The sequence below is a fragment of the Bos indicus x Bos taurus genome, chromosome 10 (genome assembly GCF_003369695.1).
Source record: "Bos indicus x Bos taurus breed Angus x Brahman F1 hybrid chromosome 10, Bos_hybrid_MaternalHap_v2.0, whole genome shotgun sequence".
Taxonomy (NCBI): domain Eukaryota; kingdom Metazoa; phylum Chordata; class Mammalia; order Artiodactyla; family Bovidae; genus Bos; species Bos indicus x Bos taurus.
The window spans coordinates 11,407,420-11,423,258 of NC_040085.1; positions in this window are offsets into that span (position 1 = coordinate 11,407,420).

A 15,839-nucleotide genomic window follows, 5' to 3' on the forward strand; every position below is an offset into this window, starting at 1 on the left:
GCAAAGTGTGTCCAGTGGTTCCATTTAAAAGGGAACTTGAAATTGAGCCACGGAGCTTGGCTGCAGTCCTCATGCTAAGTGATTCCAAGAGGAGACATTCGCTCATGACCAAGGTGACCAGGGCTTTGAAGAGGAGAAACAAAGCAGGAAAGAGGTACAGAAACAATTCAGGAACTAAATGAAATGCCCCCTTTGAATGGGAATTGGCTACATGGGGGAGATAAAAAGGAAGGAATCCGTGATGTGCAGGCTTAAACCTCTCTCTCTCTCCTCTCTCTCTCCCCCTCTCTTTCTCTCTCTGTCTCTCTCTCACAGGATTAATATCTGTATAACCATTTTGTTGGTATTTGAGTTGGCATTTTTGCTACCAGCCACAGGGTCCAGCAAATAGACACTTCTATTGGTGCTTAAGCATCATCTCTTTTCTGCATTAAATGAGAAGACACTAAAGTGGTGACTCATGGGCCTTCCAATAGTCTCATTTTCCAGTGCTTTCTGAGGTCAGAGGTGCAGGCCCTTCCTGTGATGCTCTGTGCTCCACGGTTGAGCCTCCTTTATCCAGGGGGAGTCAGGATGACATAGAAACAAGTTCCAGTAGGTGTTCAAACTTGCCCGGGGCCTCCTGAGTGGTGTGTTTATAGCAACAGGACCCACACTGTAAACTGGCTGTAAGGCTCCTGTGGTCTGGGTTGGATCACCCTGTACCTGGGACCCTCAAGAAAGCTTGGAGACACCACGTTTGTTTATTCTGAGACAGAAAGCCAAGAAAAGACATCGAGAGGAGCCCTGACCCTTCATCCTCAGAGTTAGCTAGACATGGAAATTCTCTCTAACCGCAAGACAAAACCACATTTTAAATGCAGACTGTTTTTTGTCCCTCCCAGTCCTCAGTCCCAGTTCAATGTTCCAATTATTTTGACCTCTCTTCTCAAGCTATGATAACATTTCTTTTTAATCAATCTTTTTTTTGTAATGAAAAATCCCTTTTCCCATAATTCACTGTTACAGATTCATTTTCCACATCGCGGCATGAACAGATTCCTTTCCAACTCTTTCTATGGCTCTCCATGGGCTCGCCCTGCCCTTCTGTCTGAATTCACTGTATCTCCTCCCATCCCCTAGCTCCAGCCACACTGGCCTTGGTACCAAGTGCTTCAGGTCTGGGGGACTGATGAGGATGGGCTTCCCAGGTGGTAAAGAATCTGTCTGCCATTGCAGGAAATGCAGGTTCATCCCTGGGTGGGGAAGACCCCCCCAGGAGAAGGAAATGGCAACCCACTCTAGTATTCTTGCCTGGAGAATTCCACAGACAGAGGAGCCTGGAGAGCTACAGTCCATAGGATCACAAGGAGCTGGACATGACTGAGCATAGCACAGCTAGCCAGCTAAGGATGGATTAGGTGGCATATACTCATCAACCATTTTCATTACTTTTTAAAAAAATTTACATACAGTAAACTCCATTTTTGTTGTTGTTCAGTCCTATGAGGTTTTATACATGCATAGATTTTTGTAATCACTGCCATAAACAGGATACAAAACAACATGTACACCCAAAAGAATCTCCTCATGCTGCCCTCGTATAGTCAGTTTCTGGCCCCTCCCCATGGCAACCATTCATCTGTTCTTACAGTTTTGCCTTTTCCAGACTGCGATATGAAGGGTGTCATACAGTATATTATCTTTTGAGGCTGATTTCTTTTACCTAGAATAATGCATTTGAGAGTTATGCAAGTTGTTGTGTGGTAGCAATAGCCCATTCCTTTTTTTTTTTTCCTGACTAGTGGATATATTGGAGAAGGCAATGGCACCCCACTCCAGTATTCTTGCCTGGAAAATCCCATGGATGGAGGAGCCTGGTAGGCTGCAGTCCATGGGGTCACTAAGGGTCGGACACGACTGAGCGACTTCACTTTGACTTTTCACTTTCATGCACTGGAGAAGGAAATGGCAACCCACTCCACTGTTCTTGCCTGGAGAATCCCAGGGACAGGGGAGCCTGGTGGGCTGCCATCTATGGGGTCGCACAGAGTCAGACACGACTGAAGTGACTTAGCAGCAGCAGCAGTGGATATATTTCTATATTCTATATGTATTTCTATATATCCACAAATATATTTCTATTTGTGGACAGATCACCATTTTTTTTTCCAATCCATTTACTCACAGGAGAATATTTGAGTCATTTCCAGTTTGGGAAAATTATGAGTAAGGCTGCTGTTAAAAATTAATACACAGGTTTTTGTGTGGATATAAGTTTTCACTTCTCTGTAATAGATGAATACCTACAGAGGAGATAGCTCAGTCAAAAGGTAAAATATATGTTTTTAAGTATATTTTTATCTTTATAAGAAAATACCACACTATTATCTAGAGGCCTGTCCTGTATCATATTGCATTCTCGCCAGCCATGTATGAGAGTTCCACTTGCTCCATATCCTTGTGGACATTTTGTATTATCAGAATTTTTATATTAGTTGTTCTGATAGGTACATAATGGAACATCACTGTGGTTTTTAATCTACATTTTTGTGATGACGACTGATGTGGATATCTGTTCATATATTTACTTGCCATCTGTATATCTTCTTTGGTGAAGTACATGTTCAATTCTTTGGTCTGTTTAAAAAATTGGGTTGTTGGTTTACTTACTGTTGAGTTTTGAGAGTTCTTTATATACTCTGGATGCCAGTCTGTGGCTTATCTTTTCATTCCCTTAACAGTGTCTTTTGTAGAGCAAAAGTTTAAGGTGTTAGTTGCTCAGTCATGTCCGACTCTTTGTGACCCCATAGACTGTAGCCCTCCAGGCTCCTCTGTCCATGGGATTTTCCAAGCAAGAATACTGGAGTGGGTTGCCATTTCCTTCTCCAGGGGATCTTCCTGACCCAGGGATTGAACCTGGGTCTCCCATATTGCAGGCAGATTTTTTTACTGTCTGAGCCATCAGGGAAGCCCCTTTAATTCAATAAACTCAATTATTTAAAGGATCTTTTGTGATCCAAGAATCCAAGTATTTTCTCATATATTTTGAATCTAAGAGTTTCATAACTTTTAAAATTTTACGTTTATATTTATGATGCATTTTCAGTAATGTTTGTATATAATTTGAGGAATAGTTGAGGCTCAAATTTACATATGAATATCCAGTTGTTCTAGCACTATCTGTTGATAGACATCTATTGAATTGCTTTCAAACTGTGAACAGACACTTCACAAAAGAAGATATACCGATGGTAAATAAGCATGTGAAAAGACATTCAATTTCCACATTAGGAACATTCAGATTAAAACCACAACAAATAATCATCATGCACTTTTTAGGCTAGCAAGAGTGTCACAGAGCTGGAACTCTGCTGGTAGAAATGTAAAATGGTATAACAACTTAGGAAAACAGTTTGTTAGTTTCTTTGAAAGTTAAACACACAGTTCCCATATAATCCAGCCATTATACTCCAAGATATTTACTCAAGAGAAATAAAAGCATATTTCCATACAAACACTCATACAGGGTACTCTTAGCATCTTTATCCCTAAAAAGGAGACTAGGTAAGCCCTGAATGCCCATCAACAAGAGAATGGATAAGCATGGTTACAACGGGGTACTGCATAGCAATAAAAAGAATGAACTATTGATAGATGCTACAACACGGATAATTCTCAAAGTGATTATATCACATTCAAGAGGCAAGACAAAAAAGTACATTCTGTGTGATTCCATTGATATAAAATTTTGAGAACTGTAAGCAAATGTAAATGACAGAAAGCATATTGGTGATTGCCAGGAGATAAGATGGGGAGGTGGAGAGGAGAAGACATAAGGCAACCTTTGGAGATGAGAGATATGTTCATTACCTTGATAGATGTGATGGTGTTACAGATGTATATGTATGTCAGATTTATCAAATTGGACACTTTAAGTATGTGCAATTTGTTATGTCAATTGTACCTCAATAAAACTACTTAAAATTGACCATATTTTATGAATCTATTTTTGAAGTCTCTATTCTGTTTCACTTTTAGTCAATACCAAGGTATTTTGATCACTGTAGTTTTATTATATATATATTAATTAAATATACATATTATATAATATATTCAGTTCAGTTCAGTCACTCAGTCATGTCCGACTCTTTGCGACCAGGCCTCCCTGTCCATCACCAACTCCCGGAGTTCACTCAAACTCATGTCCATCAAGTCGGTGATGCCATCCAGCCATCTCATCCTCCGTTGTCCCCTTCTCCTCCTGCCCCCAATCCCTCCCAGCATCAGAGTCTTTTCCAATGAGTCAACTCTTCGCATGAGGTGGCCAAAGTATTGGAGTTTCAGCCTCAGCATCAGTCCTTCCAATGAACACCCAGGACCGATCTCCTTTAGAATGGACCGGTTGGATCTCCTTGCAGTCCAAGGGATTCTCAAGAGTCTTCTCCAACACCACAGTTCAAAAGCATCAATTCTTCAGCACTCAGCCTTCTTCACAGTCCAACTTTCACATCCATACATGACCACTGGAAAAATCATAGCCTTGACTAGACAGACCTTGGTTGGCAAAGTAATGTCTCTGCTTTTTAATATGCTATCTAGGTTGGTCATAACTTTTCTTCCAAGGAGTAAGCATCTTTTAATTTCATGGCTGCAATCACCATCTGCAGTGATTAAATTATATATATAATATATATTATAGAAAGCCTTCCTCAGCGATCAATGCAAAGAAATAGAGGGAAACAACAGAATGGGAAAGACTAGAGATCTCTTCAAGAAATTTAGAGATACCAAGGGAACATTTCATGCAAAGATGGGCTCGATAAAGGACAAAAATGGTATGGACCTAACAGAAGCAGAAGATATTAAGAAGAGGTGGCAAGAATACACAGAAGAACTGTACAAAAAAGAGCTTCACAACCCAGATAATCATGATGGTGTAATCACTCACCTAGAGCCAGAGATCCTGGAATGTGAAGTCAAGTGGGCCTTAGAAAGCATCACTACGAACAAAGCTAGTGGAGGTGATGGAATTCCAGTTGAGCTATTTCAAATCCTAAAAAATGATGCTGTGAAAGTGCTGCACTCAATATGCCAGCAAATTTGAAAACTCAGCAGTGGCCACAAGACTGGAAAAGGTCAGTTTTCATTCCAATCCCAAAGAAAAGCAATGCCAAAGAATGCTCAAACTACCGCACAATTGCACTCATCTCACACGCTAGTAAAGTTAATGCTCAAAATTCTCCAAGCCAGGCTTCAGCAATACTTCCAGATGTTCAAGCTGGCTTTAGAAAAGGCAGAGGAACCAGAGACCAAATTGCCAACATCTGCTGGATCGTCGAAAAAAGCAAGAGAGTTCCAGAAAAACATCTATTTCTGCTTTATTGACTATGCCAAAGCCTTTGACTGTGTGGATCACAATAAACTGTGGAAAATTCTGAAAGAGATGGGAATACCAGACCACCTGACCTGCCTCTTGAGAAATCTGTATGCAGGTCAGGAAGCAACAGTTAAAACTGGACATGGAACAACAGACTGGTTCCAAGTAGGAAAAGGAGTACATCAAGGCTGTATATTGTCACCCTGCTTATTTAACTTATATGCAGAGTACATCATGAGAAACGCGGGGCTGGAAGAAACACAGGCTGGAATCAAGATTTCCGGGAGAAATATCAATAACCTCAGATATGCAGATGACACCACCCTTATGGCAGAAAGTGAAGAACTAAAAAGCCTCTTGATGAAGGTGAAAGAGGAGAGTGAAAAAGTTGGCTTAAAACTCAACATTCAGAAAACAAAGATCATGACATCTGGTCCCATCAGTTCATGGGAAATAGATGGGCAAACAGTGGAAACGGTGTCAGACTTTATTTTTGGGGGCTCCAAAATCACTGCAGATGGTGACTGCAGCCATGAAATTAAAAGATGCTTACTCCTTGGAAGGAAAGTTATGATCAACCTTGAGAGCATATTAAAAAGCAGAGACATTACTTTGCCAACAAAGGTTCGTCTAGTCAAGGCTATGGTTTTTCCTGTGGTCATGTATGGATGTGAGAGTTGGACCGTGAAGAAGGTTGAGCGCCGAAGAATTGATGCTTTTGAACTGTGGTGTTGGAGAAGACTCTTGAGAGTCCCTTGGATTGCAAGGAGATCCAACCAGTCCATTCTGAAGGAGATCAGCCCTGGGATTGCTTTGGAAGGAATGATGCTGAAGCTGAAACTCCAGTACTTTGGCCACCTCATGCGAAGAGTTGACTCATTGGAAAAGACTCTGATGCTGGGAGGGATTGGGGGCAGGAGGAGAAGGGGACGACAGAGGATGAGATGGCTGGATGGCATCACTGACTCGATGGACGTGAGTCTCTGGGAGTTGATGATGGACAGGGAGGCCTGGCGTGCTACGATTCATGGGGTCGCAAAGAGTTGGACACGACTGAGCAACTGAACTGAACTGAACTGCACTGAATATATATTAAATTATGTATAAACATATATATTATATTTATATATAATATATATTATAATATATAATATATATTAAAATCAGGTAGTAGAGTCTCAACTTCTTTTTCAACTTTGTTTTGGGTATTTTAGTGCTATAAACAGCTTATCTATATCTATAAATAATCATACTGGGATTTGTTTAAGATGATCTTAAATTTATGGATCCATTGGTTGAGTGTGACATATTAGCTATAACGAACCTTCTAATACATGAACAGAATATGTCTTCCCATTTATTAAGGTTTTCTTTGATTTCTTTCATCAGTGTTTTGTGGTTTTTACCATATAGACCCTGCACATGTTTTGTTAGAGGTATAGCTGAGTATATGATATTCTTTTGGATGCTATTATAGGTGTTAATGTTCTTAAAATTTTGATAAACCTTTTGAATGCTTTGAATTTCAGTTTCCAATTGTTCATTTGTTGGTATAGAAAAATGGTTGATTTTGTGTGTTGACCTTGATCTTGCTAAACACACTTAGTTCTAGAAGTGTGTTTTATAGATTCCTTGGGATTTTCTTCATAAACAATAATGTCATCTGTGATCCCAAACAGTCTTATTTCTACCTTTCCATCCCAATGACTTTTATAGGCTGTCTATTACTTGCCAGGATTTCCGGTGCAATACGGAACAGTTGTGGTTAGAGTTATTATGGTCCACTGATCATTTTTAACATAACAAAAAGAGAGACAGCCAGACAGCAAGCAAGTCAGTTTTAACATGATGCACAGTCAGCTATGAGGTATTTTTGACAAAAAATTGAGCCTGAGACCAATCAAGCCTTTAGCCAGAGCTGATACTAGGGGATGCCAAAAAAGTCAGTGATCAAGATAAACAACATTTTAATGCAGGTTTTTAAAAATAGAAATTACTGCAAAACAATTAGGAACAAAATAGTTTAAATAAAGACAGAATCAGAATCACTGATTTCTCCTTTGCCCCAGGCTCCATTACGGCTCAGCACCATTGCTGATTTGACCCTGGTCTAGAGTCTGGATCTCATGACCACCTTAGACAACAGATAGAAATAGAAGAAAGATTGAACAGGTCTGGTATGTGGGAAACTATAAAACAATGAGATATTTCTTTAATAAATAAATTGCAAAAGAAGAACCCTGAAGTGCCATAGTAGTAGTTACACAGATGTGTTCACTTAAGGACTCTTCAGCCGACTATAACCTTATGATGAAGTGTACTTTTCAACAGTATGTTATATTGTAATAAAAATATTTTTTAAAAGATGGAAGAAAAAGCATCTAGGGACTTCCCTGGTGGTCCAGTGGCTGACTCTGCGCTTCCACTGCTGGGGGCACAGCTTAGATCCTTGGTCTGGGAATTAAGATCCCGAATGCTGCATGGCAAGGCCAAAAAAATTAAAAAATACAAAAATAAATAAACTGTTTAATAGAGAAATAAGAAAACTCACGTCTCCATTTTTTAAAAAAAGCACCTAAATTCAAATAGTCACTAAGTTTGGGTGACTAGATTATAGCTATTACATAATTTAATTTTTAATGTTGTTTTATAATGTTAATTATTTAATAATTTATAACTTTATAATAGTATATATAATTTCTATAACTATTATTAATATTAAAATGTAAGGTTATGTTGTACTCTCATATGTTTATAATTTATACAATTTTTATGAATTACAAACTTATTTCAACAAAAGTTAAAAAAAAAAACGTTACCTAGCCCTTAATTATTACAGATGCATACTGAAGAATGTAGGGGTGACGTGAATGAAATCTGGAATTTATTTTTAAATATTTCAGAAAAAAAGAAGAAAAAAGGAAGGGAAAAATGAAAGAAAATCGGAATATGGCCAAATGAAATAAATGTGGAGAACACTGACAATCGTTAAATCTGGGGAATGTACTAGTATTCATTGTACTCTACTTTTGGATTTCTTGAAATATTTTCATTATAAAAATAAATATAATATACAGCCTCTCACCCTCACCTACTGTCATCTTCTGCTCCATTACATTGTTATATTTTTAAAACTATTATCTGAAATTATCTCATTTATTGGTGTATTGTCTGCCTCCTCCCAGAGGAGGCAACTGCAAGTACCACATACACAGAATGTACCTGAGCCATATTCACGTCTTTACTCCCAGCACAGCTTAAAACAATGAACTTTATCAGCATCTTACATCTATTGTGATTGCCCAAACAGGGGATGTGTTGAGTTGGTAGGTATTTTATTTTTGATACTATTTAAAGAATGGGCTTTCCCGGTGGCTCAGACAGTAAGGAATTTGCCTGCGATGAGGAGACCTAGGTTCAGTCCCTGGGTCAGGAAGATTCCCTGGAGAAGGGAATGGTAACCCACCCCAGGGCTCTTGCCTGGAAAATTCCATGGACAGGAGCCTGGCGGGCTCCATGGGGTCACAAAGAGTTGGACACAACCAAGCAACTAACACTTCATTTAAAGAATAAGATCTCAGGATGGCCTCACTCTTTGTCTCAAAGTGATCCCAGCCCTTCACACACACGCCCCAGCTCTTTTCTCCTTGGATGGACAGCAAGGATTATGATGATGTAGGGACTATGTGCCCTCCAGAAGCTCTTCACGGTCATTTCATGGCCCTCAGATTTGGTTATCTGCCAATATGTAAAAGGCACCAAAGCCCAGCACTTTCATCTGACCTACTGTTAAGTTCCCCTGTGAGGTTGTTGATTTCAAAGATGTTTAGGTTTTATAGGTTCTATCTTCCTTACGTTGTTTCAAGGCTATACACGAAGAACAGATGGTGTGCTCTATAAATCTGCAATTAACAGCGTCTAATCAGTCAGTTCTCAATGCCAAATTCACCTTCCCCATCTTGAGAAGGGGCTGTGCAACTCAGAATAAGCACGTGTCTCTTCCAAATTTAGGTCGTTAAAACTGAAAACACAGTGGACATTTCTGCATATTTATTGTGCTTAAAACTAATCTATTTGTGTCATTTATTTCCTCTTCTGGGTTTTGGGTTTCTGGACTTGTGATATTAGAATAATCATTTTTGGATAAAGAAAATATTCATGTTCCTAACAGTTCCTATTCATTCTCTCTGAAGTCTGCCCCATGGCCACTCAAGACAACATTTACAGACATAAAGATATGTGTATAATGGAATTCATCCGGGCGCTTGTTAACTGGGGTTGACCTTTCATGTGTACTCCAGGTGCTTCAGGTTAGGACCATCACCCTCTTTTTATCGAGAGAGGCAGCTTGGGTGGTCTTTTGGTCCTGACTTCCAAAAGTCTCTATTGCATCGCCAAGTTCCCCTGCATCCATCCTAGGGACTCATGCTCATTTTCAGATTCCTCAGTGATTCAGAGCTCAAGAGTCCCCATTCCAAACTTAATCACACAAAAGATGCTTTTCCATACCTTTGACTGGATACTCCAAGGTGGAGTCCAGGGTCAGAGTATTTCAGGACAAGGTGAAGTTGTCAAATGGTGCAGGAATGTAGAGCCCTTAGAATCTATATGCCCTGCTTGGATGTTTGGAAACACTGAATTTATATTATAGTGCACAATAATTTTAAGACTGGAGAAAATAAGTTTTTATTCGGGATCCATTCAACAACGATTTCCTGAGCTCCAGCCGTGGACTAGATTCTAGAAGATGTTTTGAGATATTGATTCTTACCTTGTGGTTCATAATCCAGCAAAGAAATGGGCAAAACAACTGCTATAATGCAAAGTGACTAGTGCTCTGAATAAGTCTTTCTCTCTTATTAGGATGAGTTTACGGCCAAGAGTTATGATTATGATGTACTTTGGGGAACTGTTGGGTTTTTTTTTGGCTGTGCCTGGTCATTTTGGTGTCTGGCTTTTCTCTAGTTGCTGTCAGAGCACAGGCCCTAGGGCACACAGGCTCAGTAGTTGTGGCTTGGGGGCTTTTGCTGGCAGCATGTGGGATTTTAGTTCCCTGACCAGGGATTGAACTCAAGTCCCCTGCGTTGGAATGGTGATTCTTAACCACTGGACCACCAGGGAAGTCCTGATGAGCTATTTATTCACAGAGAGAAATTTCCATGTATTGCAGTATCCCCTTTAATCCTTACAAGAACAGTGATGTTGTAGTATTATCATTCTCATTTTACAGATGAGGAAACTGAAATTTAGAGATATGAGACAGGCCTCATAATTTGACAGATGGCAAGATTTTCATTTGTTTCTCAACCATGAGAATACGCGCTGGACTCGGACTCTGCAGGTGCCAGGTTATGCTCCCCTTAGACAGGGCTATGTCCCAATCTGGACACTAGAGGGCACTGAGAGAGTATAGGAATGAGAAGAATTTGCCTCTGGGCTACCTCTCCGTGAACAGCTACAACAAATTGCCCTTCCCAAAGTCATCTTTGAAGGTGGATTAACTGTAACTACAACAGTGAGAAGGCAGGTCTGAACCTACCGCACATTCCAGTTACAGAAAAGGGCAAGGTTCACTTAGGATTAATCTTTCATCCAAAGCACTTCAGCTCACTACTACTTTTACGCATCGTGGGGAATGTGTGTCGAATTTAACTGATGTTTGTGTACAATTACAGTTTGTGTACAAGCCTGTACACCACGACAGGCTTGCTTATGCTCATCCTGTAGCTGATGCCATAACAGGGCTGTTATGCAGACAGTTGATCAAAAAGAAATTCATCCAAGCAAAAGTAGCCTAGTTCATCTGGGGGCTACATACACTCTCCTGAATCGTCCCCCACAACCCCATTTATTCCAGCTCCCAGAGCAATGAGTGGCTGGCATAGCCCCCATTCCATTGGCAGCATTTAAAAGACTGTCCATCAGCATGATTCTCAACCTGAGGGATGCTCCACAGGGAGGAAGTTCTCAGGCTGTCACCTGCAGGATTACCTCTCTGCTTAGAGAAGGAGCATTCGATGGTATCAATCAGTATTGGAAACAAGAAGTCAACATTCCCTGCTGTTTCAATCCTTTCCTTTTTAGAAAGTCAAAGTGGTAGTTCCTCAGTCGTGTCTGACTCTTTGCGACTCCATGAACTGTAGCCCACCAGGCTCCTCTGTTCATGGGATTCTCTAGGCAAGACTACTGGAGTGAGTTGCCATTCCCTTCTCCAGGGGATCTTCCCAACCCAGGCATCGAACCCAGGTCTCCCACATAGCAGGCAGATTCTTTACCATCTGGGCCACCAGGGAAGCCCCTTCCTTCTTAGAGCTTTGCCATTAGTTGCTAGGTATTAATAGCTTTTCCAGCATGTTTACAACTCATAAGCAGAATATGTAGCTGAAAACTACTGGAAAAAACTAGTTCACATTTTAGGGAGAGGATTTAAAAACAATCAGTGACCAATGTATCTTCAAAAAGTACTTTCTCACATGGTTCAGTCCCGCATGGCAAAAACCAAACAGAGCCTTCTCAACCCACCACACCCTGGGGTGATGCAATAGTAAACAAGACAGAGGCATGGACATGTTTCTGGATGTGAAGCTGGCCAGCAGCTCAGGTCACCCTACAGTCCAACAGGCTGTGGATCAACCAAGCTAACGATCAGACTTCCCTCCAAGATGAAAAGCATGGCCGGAATTTGAGGCAGTTCGGCACTTATTCTACGTTCAGGAAAGGGGCAGCCAGCAATTTTTTAAGTAGGGAAATTATGCAAACAGAACTCTCCTTTAGTAAGATGGGTTTGGTGGCACGATGGGGGGATAGATTAAAAATGGTGACTGAAGACAGGGAGGAGGGTATGTGGATGTAAGTAAGCACATGGGAAGGGAAAGAACACGTAAGGAACATTTCAAGGATGGAACTAACAGTTCTGAGTTGTTGATTGAATATGGGGGAAAAATGAAGAAGGTATAAACATGATGACCTCACATTCTTGGAGCATTTACTATATGCCCATTCACTATGGGCTTCCCTGGTGGCTCAGACAGTAAAGAATTCACCTGCTGTGCAGGAGACCTGGGTTCAATCTCTGGGTTGGGAAGAGTCCCTGGAGAAGGGAACAGCTACCCACTCCAGTATTTTGACCTGGAGAATTCCACGGACAGAGGAGCCTGGTGGGCTAGTCCATGGGCTGGCAAAGAGTCGGACACGACTGAGTTACTTCCACATGTGCAAGACAGTTTGCATTTTATGGGAATTGACTCATTTAATTATGACAAATTGGAGGTGGGAATTATCATCCACTTTTCCTGGGACAGGAAACTGAGGCACATAGAGGCTAAGTCACTTGTCAAAGTGACTAGGATCTGAACTCAGGTTGTCAAAGTCCTGAACCTCCACTTATCACATCGCACAGTCTCTTCTCCAGTCTGGGGGACAAGGATGACAGTGAAGTCACTGGCTGAGATAGGAAGTCAGGAGCAGTAGGTGTCAGTGTGTGGGTCGGTGGGAGTGGGAGGAGGGCAGACAAGGTGATGTTTTGGACTTGTGAGGAATCTGGATGTTCTGCCAGCACCTCGGGCTTCCCTGGTGGCTGAGTAGTAAAGAATCTGCCTGCCAATGCAGATGCAATCCCTGATCTGGAAAGATCCTGTGGAGGAGGGCATGGAAACCCACTCCAGTATTCTTGCCTGGGAAATCCCATGGACAGAGGAGCCTGGCGGGCGACTGTCCATGGGGTCGCAAAGAGTCCGACACAAATGAGCAACTCAACAAGAAGCTGGCACCTCAAGTGCTGATGTACAGCAGGCTTCAGGTCCCAATTTGGAGAGGGAGCTGGTTTTCATTAAAAATATGAAACATCTGTAAAAATGCTGTTGGCTGACTTCCCTGGTCAAACTATTCCAGAAAGTCCTGTTATGCTCACAAACAGGAAGCCCATGCCCCAGCTGAAGGTTTGGCCAGAAATTTAGGAAGGTCAGGTTCATCAGCAAGGTGCTCAGGGTCTCTGGGCTGCAGAGAGGTCTATAAAGGAGACCACACCCCAACCTGAATAAGGGGGAAGGATCGGTGTCTCTGAGACTGTCAGTTATCTCAAGTCCTCTCCTTGTTCCAACGAAGCAGTGCTTCTCAACCCTGCCCACTCATCAGAATCACTCAGGGAGATTTAAAAAGCACTGATGCCCAGGCTGCACCCCAGATCCAGTTAAATCAGCCTATGTCAGGGTGGGCACAGGCAGTTTTGAAAAGCTCTTTAGGTGACTCCCGTGTGAGACTTGAATTAAGCACCAGAGCACAGGAGGAGGACTCCGTCTGGAGATGATCAGAGAGCAGGGAAATGACTAACATCTATAAAGTACTTTTCAATTCATAAGAAACTTTCACATACATGGCCTTATGGCCTTTTTTAAGGAGTATCGTCTCATTATCTACAAGTTAGAAGGGGAAACTATGACTTAAAATGAGAGAACTGACTTGCTCAAGGTCAAACAGTTACTGACTGGAAAAGCCATGACTAGAATCCAGATCGGCTGAAGTCCAGTCCAGAGTTCTTTCATAAGGCCACACAGGGCAGCGCCACAGAAGGAAGGCCAAGCTCATCTGCATTCACATAAAAAGGTGAGAGTGTAGCTACCTTTTAAAGTAATAATGATCACAGGAGCAAATCTTAAAACAAGAGCTGCAGCTGTGGCCAGGGCATAAAGGAGTGGGACACTGGGAATGTAGCCAGGCCAGAGATAGTTGGTGAGGTCTGGGCGTCCCATTGTCAGGGGGTGATGGGAAAGGTCAGGGAGACGGTGAGTGGGACTGAAGGTAAGAGAGGGAAGCCCAGGGCAGGACCCGGTGTGGCACTGTCCAGAAGGCCTGGGGGCCTGAGCTCCAGATATGAGTCTTGGGCGACCTCAGTTGTAGTGGTGGAAACAGCAAATCTGAGTAATTCCTGGAGGCATTTACCAGTTAATAGGAATTCTTCTGGAAATTTAGGGACACATCATCTTACTAGCCAGATAACAATCACCTGCTAATTTGCATTGAGCTGTGTAATTAAGAATACACTTTCTCCATTTTCACAGTGGCCTGAGGTATTATCCTGCCATAGCAGCTTCATGAGTAAAACTGTATAATAATTCTTCATGGAGACACAGAGGATAAATGAAAGGATGTGTCTAGCTAAACGCCCAGCACATGCTGTGCTGTGCTCAGTCGCTTCAGTCGTGTCTGACTTTGCAACCCCATGGTCTGTAGCCCACCAGGCTTCTCTATCCATGACATTATCCAGGCAAGACTACTGGAGTGGGTTGCTGTTTGCAACCCAGGGACTGAACCTGTGTCTTTTGCGTCTCCTTCATTGGCAGGCAGATTCTTTTACGACTGTGCCATCTGGGAAGCCTGTCTAGCCCATAGGAGGTGCTGAATACATGTTAGCTCCCTTTGTGGTTGCTTCTTTTTAGGATGTGGATGGTGAGGTCCCACATGCTGAGTCCCATCTGGTAGTGAAGAGTGTGGGCTCCACAGCCAGACTGCTAGCTTCAAGCCAGCTCCGCCAATCATCTAGTCCTTAAACCTTGGACAAGTTAGTTACCCACACAGAGCTTGTTTCTTCCAGTAGGAAATAGAAATAACATGTGAATCTTTCTTGTGTGGTGGTTGGGAGGGTTACATGAGATAAAGCATGGAAAGCTCTTGGCATAGTCCCTGGCATCCAATCGCTGTTCAATAGTTGTTGACAAATTTCATTAAGGATGACTTGCCTAAAATACCCCCAATAGCAAGTGGATTAGCCAACACTGGAATCTAGCACAACACTCTTTCTGCTACACTGTGGCAGCTTCCATTGAAAATGAGCTAACATTGATGGAGGACCACCATCTCAAGACACTGACATCAAGGCAAAGCACTTCACAGGGATATTATGAGCTGAGGAGGGGCGAGTAAGTCTCTTAACGTCACAGAACTAGTTAGCTGGGAATATGGGAGTCAGACTGTCTGACCTCAAGTCCCACAACCACTGTCTATGCCAGTCACTCTTAAAATTCTAGTGTGGATCAGAGTCACCTGGAGGGCTTGCTAAAATTCAGATTACAAGCCCTTCTTCCAGGGATTTCATGGGGTTTTTTCTTTCACTTCTGAAATTAAAAATGGGTTTTATTCCTAAGAAGGAAATATGGCTCTGATCCTACTACTACAGTCTTAACAACTTTCAAATATACAACAGGGTATTACTAACTACAGTTACCAGACTGGACATTGCATCCCCGGGACTTATGTATCTTATAGCTGAAAGTGTGCACCATCTTAAAAAGTTTTTTTTATTGGTGTATAGTTGCTTCTCCCAGAGTTTTTGATTCAGTCAGCCTGAGGTAGAGCCTGAGAATTTGCATTCTTAACAAGTTCCCAGATGACGTCAATGAATTTGGCCTATACTAAGCTGCCTTTGTTGGGTACAATTCATTGTGATGAGAGATTGTGGTGGTCTACCCTGAATAGTCATTGGAAG